Source organism: Triticum aestivum, chromosome 5D (genome assembly GCF_018294505.1).
Source record: "Triticum aestivum cultivar Chinese Spring chromosome 5D, IWGSC CS RefSeq v2.1, whole genome shotgun sequence".
Taxonomy (NCBI): Eukaryota; Viridiplantae; Streptophyta; class Magnoliopsida; order Poales; family Poaceae; genus Triticum; species Triticum aestivum.
The window spans coordinates 537,766,707-537,775,755 of NC_057808.1; the positions used below are offsets into that span (position 1 = coordinate 537,766,707).

A 9,049-nucleotide genomic window follows, 5' to 3' on the forward strand; every position below is an offset into this window, starting at 1 on the left:
TTTTTCTCTGGTTGCAACGCATGGGCATGTTTTCTAGGCGGAAGAAGATATAAGGTACTATTCAAAGGATGAAGAATTAATATCTTTAATTTTTTAAGAGGAACTAATGAGTTAGTATCTGACTAAATGACTTTAGATTAGCTACTATTTATAAAAAAGATGTCATTTTCAAATAGTGGTTGTAGACCCGTGGAAGGTGTGTGATATATTTTTCTCGCGTTGCAACGCACGGGCATGTTTCCATGGGTTGAGCATCGCTTTTGCAAAAGAGTCCCTGCGGTTTTCGAAATTCAACCCGCGGTCCTTTTAAAGTGAGAAAACGTTTCGAGGCCAGATCCGGCCCGCCCAGGCCCGAGTGCTGTCGCCGCCCGTACGCCGCCACCACCAGCGCCCGACCCCGAGCTCCTCCTCACGTGCGCCTCCTCCCCTGCCTCCCTCGCGCGTCGTCCGGCGACCGCCCAGGTCACGCCGCCGCTCCCCTGCCTTCTCTCTCTCCCCCCCCCCCCTCTCTCTAATCTCCTTTTATCTCCTTCTCTCCAGGAGCTCAGTGCCAGGGCCATGGATGCCCAGTCCTCGAGCTCGAGGTTCGAACGCCGCCACGTGACCTCCACTGGCCAGATCCGGCGCCTCCCTCCGGGATCCGCGCGCCCTCCACCTCCTCTACCCGATCCGGGGCCGCCCAACCCGCCATGACCTCCACCATGGAGCTCCTGTAGCTCGTCCCCTGCCTCCTGTTCCTGTGCTCGAGGGAGACGCGCCTCCAGCGCAGCAAGCACAAGGCCCAGCCGTGCCAAGGCCTACCCCGACCACCTCTGCGTCCAGCCGGCATACCCTGCGCGACGCTCGACCCGGTGTCGCGCCAGCCGCCAACCGACGCCAGATCGCAGCACCCTGAACCACCGTTCCACCTCAGCTCCTCCTCTCATCCGTGCCCCCGAGCTCCTCGCTATGCGCCGCCCTGGAGGGCTCGCGCTCGCCAGCTGGTTGTCGTTGCACTCGCAGGCGACCTCGCCGTCGCCTCAGCACTGCCCTCCACCTCAACTGATGATTTAGCTGGTTATTATAGCTTGTGGATGTTCTCTGTTGTTTTTTTGCACACAAGGTGTTTGTCTGTTTGTCCGAGCCAATGTTCATGAGCTTTATCTTTGCTGTGAGTACGGCATCTTTCTGTCCATCTGATTGTTCCATGTTATACTATCTGTTGAAGAAAATAGATCTGTATTGTTTACCTTGAATTTTCTGATTGTAGATAAATGACCTGGCTGAGAAGGTCCCTTCAATGAAAGGAGGAGTATGGTCTTGGCCATGGCTGGGAAGGAAGGAGAACATGTAAATTGAGGATTTTTCAGAGCGATCGGGACTGCTTGATTTATCAGTGGACTGGTGCGCTGGTTGATTAGGATCTTTCAGAGAGATCAGGGTTGCTTGATTAACCAGAGAGAAACTGGATCAGTACTTGGAGTTGGGACTGGTGTGCTACGGTTGCTTGATTAATCAGAGAGAAACTTATCATAATTTATGATTTCCTTTTCTTGATTTGGAGCAAGTGTCTTTGCTGGAGTCAGCATCCTTGTGGTTGATCTCATATACACGAGGTATGGTATTTCTATCCTTAAAAGTATGTAACAAATCCACAATTCATTTTGAGTTATTCCTGTGTTTTTTTGGGATCAGGATTATCCGAGTCAGCTCCTTGTGGTTGATCTCATATACATGAGGTATGGTATTTCTACTTTAAAAGTATGTAATAAATCCACAATTCATCTTGAGTTATTCATGTGTTTTTTCGGATCAGGATTATCCGATTATTAAAGCACATAAATTGGAGTTGAAATATAGGCGGGTTGTGTACACGGGGTACATGTACGTGATGTAAACAAAACCTATATAACTCAGGTACGCCATGCATCTAGCTTAATTTTTGCATGGGCGACAATTTGAAAAGCTTACTGCAGGTCTGCCAAAGATAGATTATACACAATATTAAAAATCATCTTGAGAAATCTGGAAAGTTTGTAAAACTTAAAATACACACCTCTCTTTACAGGTTGGCAATTTCGAATTCTATCTGTCATATTGTTTTTTCTAATACAGCGGCATCTCTACTACCCTCCTGTAAAGCGATTGGCCATTGTTAGGATAAAAATAGCAACTACACACGTATTTAATCAATCTTTTGGCCTATATCCTTCGGTATTATTATTGCCAATTTGAGGGGGAAAAGGCAAAACATGTAAAGCTTTATAAGTTTTATATCCTACCCTAAGCCCAAATCTTTATGTTGTTCTTTATGCAAGACTCCATAACACTCCGGCCTTGATCACAAATGAGTCGCTGGCTGCCATAGCACTATCAGTTCCCTGTGGTGATCGTCGTTTATATTGGTTTGTAGCGCAGGGAATCGGTACTACAAGAGAGCTTCAAGCTGACGGCCAATAGGAATGGAAGACATGACTTGATGGAGAAATCAGGTGCGCATATGAACAACATATTGTCTTCCAATTTTTTTCATCATTCAGTAGGACAATTTCCTAATTCTGTATGAAAAGGTTATTAGTATGGATATATATTTATCGAATTTAATTAGCATATATGAGGTTCTTTGTTCGGCCCCTCTTTTGCTCATGACTACATAATTATTCGGACTTGTATTCTAGATAGATGCTTTTCTATGAACCTCATAAAAAATGTAATATGCCTTAGATCCTAATTGACTATTTATACATCGGATAATTTCAGCTTGTTGTGTCCCAAGATACCCATTTTTTTTACCAAAAACAGGTGAAGTCCTAACAATATATACTCCTGCATTGTATCTTCAAATGTAGATTGCTTCTGTAGGATTCGAACAGATGATAGTTTGCAGACTGATGAGTTGGTTCCAGTAACATCACATGTCAAGGATACCTCTCTCCACTTACCAATCAATTTTTTTTATGATGATGTTCAGAGAAGTGTGTTTAATTTCTGTCGCAGTGTGATGTTGTGATTAGTTCAGTTTTGCTTGATCTATTTCGAGTTAATTCCTTTTTGTGATGTGGTGTTAGGGAACATACATTCTGCTCTCTTGTTCTTCAGCTTGGGGTGTCGGCAACTACCTATTACTACTAGGGAGTCTTATTTCGGACGGAAAGAAAATACAATATTGGGTTTTATCCATTTGTATGCCTGCGTTAGCCTTATGAAGCACAAAGGATGTCCCAGTGATCAAGCACGGATGATACTTGGTGTATTCTTACTAGGCTAATGGGCAAATACTCGAATAACTGAATCACCTGCCATCTTTTTTTATTGTAACGGCGGTGTTATATCTGCAACAACAGTTTGTAAATTTTTCTGTATAATTGTGAATATACATCTTGGTAGCTATAATTGATCAATCACGGATGATACTTGGTGTTTCCTTATACTAGGCTAATGGGAAAATACTCGAATAACTGAATCACCTGTCAACAACAGTTTTTCAAAATTTCTGTATAATTGCGAATATACATCTTGGTAGCTATAAATTACATCCTCTGTTTGGTGTTGGTAAGAACATATGCTTAGCTTGTTTTATGCTCTTGTTCAAGACATCTCGGATCTGTTAAACCATGAAGTCTCTTCTTCCACTGTGGAAATATGAGCGGCTGACCGCCTGTGCTTCATTGCCAATTGGTCGGATGCCTTGAGAAGTGTGCTGCGTTGCCAATCGGTCGGATGCCTTGAGAAGGGTCAAATAGGGTGGACGATTATTTTGGAATTTGGTTTTGTTAACGTCAACAGGAGGAGGAATGGAGGAGGAGCCAAGCCAAGGAGAGAACGAAGATTTGAGCCTAGGACACTGGGTGTCGATAACGATAACGGTAAGCCTAGATCACGTTCAGCACCATGGGCACCGTCAACGAGGGCGGGAAGGAGGATAAGTGATTACATGGACATATGTGTGCCGAGGGAGGGATCCTCGAGCCATATTTGTTAGGTTGGGCATATGATATATGTGTGCCGAGGGAGGGATCCTCGAGCCATATTTATTAGGTTGGACATATGTGTGCAACGCACGGGCATGTTTACTAGTATATACAATATAAGATCTCTTACAATCCCCTAACATCTGAACTCAAGTTCCATATGGTATTCTCTGTCTTTATTTATAACGTGGTCAAGAAAGAATCCCGCCAATTCCTCTTGAATTGCTTTTATGCTATCTTCTGGTAGGAGTTCATCCCGCATCGGAAACATCTAATTTGAAGAAGGGGGTCAATACATGTGTATGAATGATAATCAACACAAATGATGGTAATAAAAAAATTATTAATATTATTGCTTACGCACTTCATATAGTTTATTAGAGTAGACCCTCCCACAGGTCGTGTGGCGGATGAACTCGCAAATGTAGTATCCACAGTAATTATTCCCGAGTTCCTGCCACAACCACTTTACAAGAAATAGATGTCAATCAAACTGATAAGCAAGCATGCTAAATGGTATTAGTTGATGAAACTAGCTAGAATCAATGGGAGATGCGCGGAACTAGCTAGTGTAGTACTTACTTTCGGGTGTGTAAATCGCAGCTCCCCTGGCAGTCCCGGAGCTTCTGCGGTGAACTTTTTCCAAACCCTGCCAGACAAAGAAAACAATTACTTGATATCAGGAAATGAACAAAGTTGCCGATATGGTGCGATATTGACCGATTGAACTTACTTCTCGAGCATTGTAGTCATGGCCGCATACTCCTCGGGATCTTTTCGTCTCGAGTCTATGACAGTTACTAGTCCCTGCTCAAGCTTAATTTGTAGCAGAATGAAGTGGAAGCTGCACGTGCATGCATAACTCATCAATTTCATACTATAACCTCGAGTAATAAGGGAAACCGAATATGCACAAGACAGTAACACTCACTTGAAGTTGTAAGGAAAGAGTATTATATCTTTGTTTTGATTTCAAAGCAACGATCGTAGCAAGTTGGCCTCGGTTTCTTTGGCATTACATTTAACCGCCCATTCATCTATGAGATTTGTGTTAATGAACTGAATATCACCGATTTGTCTTTTCTTGCATTCGGCGATCATCAATCTGCATAATATAGTGAGGATAATTATATATACATGCAATGAAAGAGCTGAGCTATATATAAAGACTTAATTACAGAAGTAGTACTTACAGACAGTAGCAAGTGACGATTATTTTATCGAGGGCCTTTTGATTGAAAAACTGGAAGAACTCCTCAAATGGAACAGACAACAGATCAATTCCAACGAGGTCATGCTCCTCTTTAACTCTCAGCGTCAAAGTATCCTTTCCAGACTTGCTGCAGGTGTCCATGTACCACTCATGGAATATTCGCATCATCGTTGTTAGAGGAGGATGACCAGGTTTGACGAGAGGCTTCCCGTGCCGGTATTTGAATTCGTCCACCTCCATTGTATCAAAATGTGCATCGTCGGGCAGGTAATCTCCAGGATTGGTACTGGCCAGCATCCCCGGATGATTAGCGAAGATATCGCTAGACTCCTTGAGCGGGGGGCATGATTGGTTCGCTTGTTCGCCGAGCTGGGGAATTTTTTCCCACTTCTTTGTTCTGCCAACCTTCGATCACTACAAGTACTTCCCGACCGGGACGCTTCCTTATATGACCTTTCAATAATGTGATCATAGTTGGTTTTGCGGCGGAGTCGGTGGTGGTCGCTTCAGGGCATCGATAGCGCGCTTCGCTTTCACCGGATCAATCTTCTCCTCTGGAGGTGGATGTTTCTTAGCTCTTTGCGTTTCAAAGAAGTCCTTCACTTGGCTTTACAAATGTTCGCATTTTCCTCCTCGGTCATGTCGTATGGTAACCTCTCTAGAGGCTTGAGAGATGGACTGAATCTGTATTGCCTCCCGCCTCTGGCTATACTGCTAGATGCCGGAGCAGCAGGAGCGGCGGCAGCTGTCTTCTTTTGTTGCTTACAAGGCGGAGTGCTACGACGCGCCGCAGCGGCGGCGGCTGTCTTCCACCATTGCTGATGAGGCGGAGGAGGAGGCGGGCTGCTCTGACGCGCCGGAGCAGGTGGAGAAGGAGGCGGAGTGCCGCCACGCACCGGAGCAGCCGGAGAAGGAGGCGGGGTGCCCTGATCACTCGCCGGAGGAGGAGGTAGAGTGCCCTGACTCGCCGGCGGAGGAGGAGGCGGAGGCGTCTAGTTAGGAAGGTTGATGAGCTCCTTCCGCCATAGACATGGAGTCTTCAGAGCAAGACCCAGCCGAGTCTCCCCTTCACCGGTAGGGTGGTCAAGATTGAGGTCCTCAAATCCCTCTGTTATTTCATCAACCATCACAACAGCATAGCCTTGTGGAATCGGACGGCACTGAAAAGTTGCGCCGGTTTCAGGAGGTGCAACAGAGCCGACAGCCGCCTTGACTTTGAGGTGCCCCCATTGCGCCATAAGGTGGCAATCTTGAGCCTCCGTGATAGCATCCACGGGGTAGCTGGGAGCCGTGAAGTCAGGCTGCCGAAGGAGCTCTGTGGAAGCCACGCTGCTTCTCCGCCGAGATGGAGGGGTAGCTTCTGGGGTAGCTCCGGCAGGTTGTTGGCTCTGAACTAGTGCTTGTTGTTTCTCTAGCGCTCGTACCCTTGCATTCAGGTTCTGCAGTTCGGTCAGCTCCAGTTTCCTCTTCCTCTCCCGATGTTTGTAACTGCCTGCGCCGGGAAACCCAGCCTTCCATGAAACGGAGCCTGTCGTGCCTCGTGTCCGTACAGGGTGCTCAGGATTCCCGAGGGCCTGTGTGAGCTCGTCGTTCTCTCTGTCGGGAACGAACGTCGCTTGCTGCGCTGTGGCGATATACTCCTGAAGCTTCTTGACGGGTATTTCAAGTTGCTAGTTCGTCCAAACGCACTTCCCTATTTCAGGGCCCAATGTTCCCCCAACCCCGAAGAACCAAGTCCTTGAACGGTCTGGCCAGTGCAATGTCTCTGGTTCGACCCCTTTATCAAGCGGGTCATTCTCAGCCTTGTCCCACAACGGTCGGGCTTTGAGGTAGCCACCTGACCCCGTGCGATGGTGAAGCTCCTTCTTTGCAGCATTTTTCTTGTTTGTCGCTGACATCTTCTTACTCTTCTCCGATGTCTTGTGGGCCACAAATGCGTCCCAGTGATCTCTTATCTTCTCAAATCGGCCAGTGAATTCTGGAGTCTTGTCTTTGTCAACAAACGTTGATTTCAACTCATTCTTCCACCTCCTGAATAGATCTGCCATCTTCTTAATTAAGAGCATGAGCCTTGACCAATGGCTCTATAACTGGCTTCTCCAGATCCTCCTTTGGCGGTAGGGTGAAATTTGCCTTCAGCGCGGTCCAAAGATCATCTTTCTGCCTATCGTTGACATAAGACACCTGAGGGTCTTCGTTCTTAGGCTTATACCATTGGTGGATGCTGATCGGGATCATGTCCCTAACAAGAATCCCACACTGAGCAGAAAATGCTTCCTTGGTCCGGATGGGTTCAATCGGTTGGCCATCACGCGCGATTGCTGTGATCGTGAACCTTTCATCCTAGCGCAACTTTTTCTTCGGGCCTCGTCTCGTTATCGAAGTTTTGCTCCATCCGGAGGGCTAGAAAAGATGAAAGAAGAGAGTTAATATGTGTACATACCAAAAAAATTAATGCATCAATTAGCTAGTTAGCACAGGCTTAATTAATATATATACCTGTCCGGACTCCGTTCGGTCACCGGAGTCGTCATCACGGTCTCCTTCTTCCACTGGCATTCGGTCACCGGAGCCATCATAATCATGTCCTTCCTCCTCCATTGTTCGATCACCGTAGCCTGCTTCACCCTCTCCTTCCAGACCATCGGTGTCGTTGAGATATGACAAGAAATCACCTCCGCCGAGGATTATGTCCCCCAACACCTGTTCTGCTTCCAAGTCTCGGTGCTCCATAGTTTCTGCAAATATTACAACATGGCAATTAATATACAAACATGACAGATGGATATATTAGTGGCAAACGTAGACCTAGCTAGCTAATCACAACAAGGAATCTTATTAGTGGCCTCGACGCTTCTATGGTTTGGGGTGGCCTCGGCAACGCTTCTAGGGTTTGGGGTGGCCTCGACGACAACGCTCTTTTAACTTAGTAAATTTGGGTGGCCTCGGCAACGCTTCTAGGGTTTGGGCTGGACCGCCTCTCTCATGATTGTCCGAAGTCCGGACCGACAAGGGATTTAACAAAATGGCGCCATTCTGGATTTGCAGAAAATGGTCCATATTTTTCCTGATCTCATCTACCCTTCTATATGTCACGCTGTCTACTGTCAAAGAATTCAAGAAAACCAGGACTTCACCATTAGCTGGAAATGACAGGCGCATAATGGTACAAATCTCTTCAAAGTTGTTTTGGAACGGAGTTCCCGATAGAATAATTCGCTTTTTGATACAAAGTTCAGCAAGAGCCTTCCGAATATCGCTATTTGGAAGGCCTTTGCTGAAATTCGTACCAAAAGGCGAATTATTCTATCAGGAACTCCGTTCCAAAACAACTTTGAAGAGCTTCGTAGCATCATACGCCTGTTACTTCAAGCTAATGATGAAGCCATGGATTTCTTCAATACTTTGACAGACAACATGATATATAGAAGAATATATATATATATATATATATATATATATATATATATATATATATATATATATATATATATTCACCCTGGGTGAGGAATAGTTATTCTTCACCCCCCTCTATTTTACCATCAATGCACCATAATTTTACGTTCCGTAAGTTTTGTCTTATTTTCGACGTAAAAATAGACCGTAAGAAAATATATAATCATCGTAAAAAATATTTGATGTTATGTAAAATTACAAACGTAAAAACATAGTGTAAAATATACATAAACTGCCAATTTTCTTGTCTTATGACCAATATTTTTATTTTCTTATGCCAAATTTTACGTGGTGATGACGGATGCATCAAACACGGTTCAGATTTTTGTTGCATGTGCGATGAAGGGCATACGGTTCAGTTCAATTAACTGTTTGCGATGATGAGGAACAAAATAAACGGGCAGCCAGATGAAGGTGTGTGCGATATACA

The 9,049-nt window shown here is 45.3% G+C and overlaps 1 long non-coding RNA gene across 4 annotated transcripts; it reads left to right on the forward strand.

Annotated features, from left to right (window-relative positions):
* Positions 1 to 438: 438 nt before the first annotated feature.
* Positions 439 to 3,403, forward strand: LOC123123604 (uncharacterized). Of its 4 annotated transcripts, none has more exons than XR_006460703.1 (6): positions 439 to 462; positions 1,250 to 1,595; positions 1,675 to 1,718; positions 1,796 to 1,896; positions 2,393 to 2,471; positions 3,048 to 3,403. It is a non-coding gene; the product is annotated as an uncharacterized lncRNA (long non-coding RNA). The 4 variants fall into 4 exon arrangements; XR_006460702.1 differs by lacking the exon at positions 439 to 462 and adding an exon at positions 469 to 1,154; XR_006460700.1 differs by lacking the exon at positions 439 to 462 and adding an exon at positions 470 to 1,150.
* Positions 3,404 to 9,049: the final 5,646 nt, after the last annotated feature.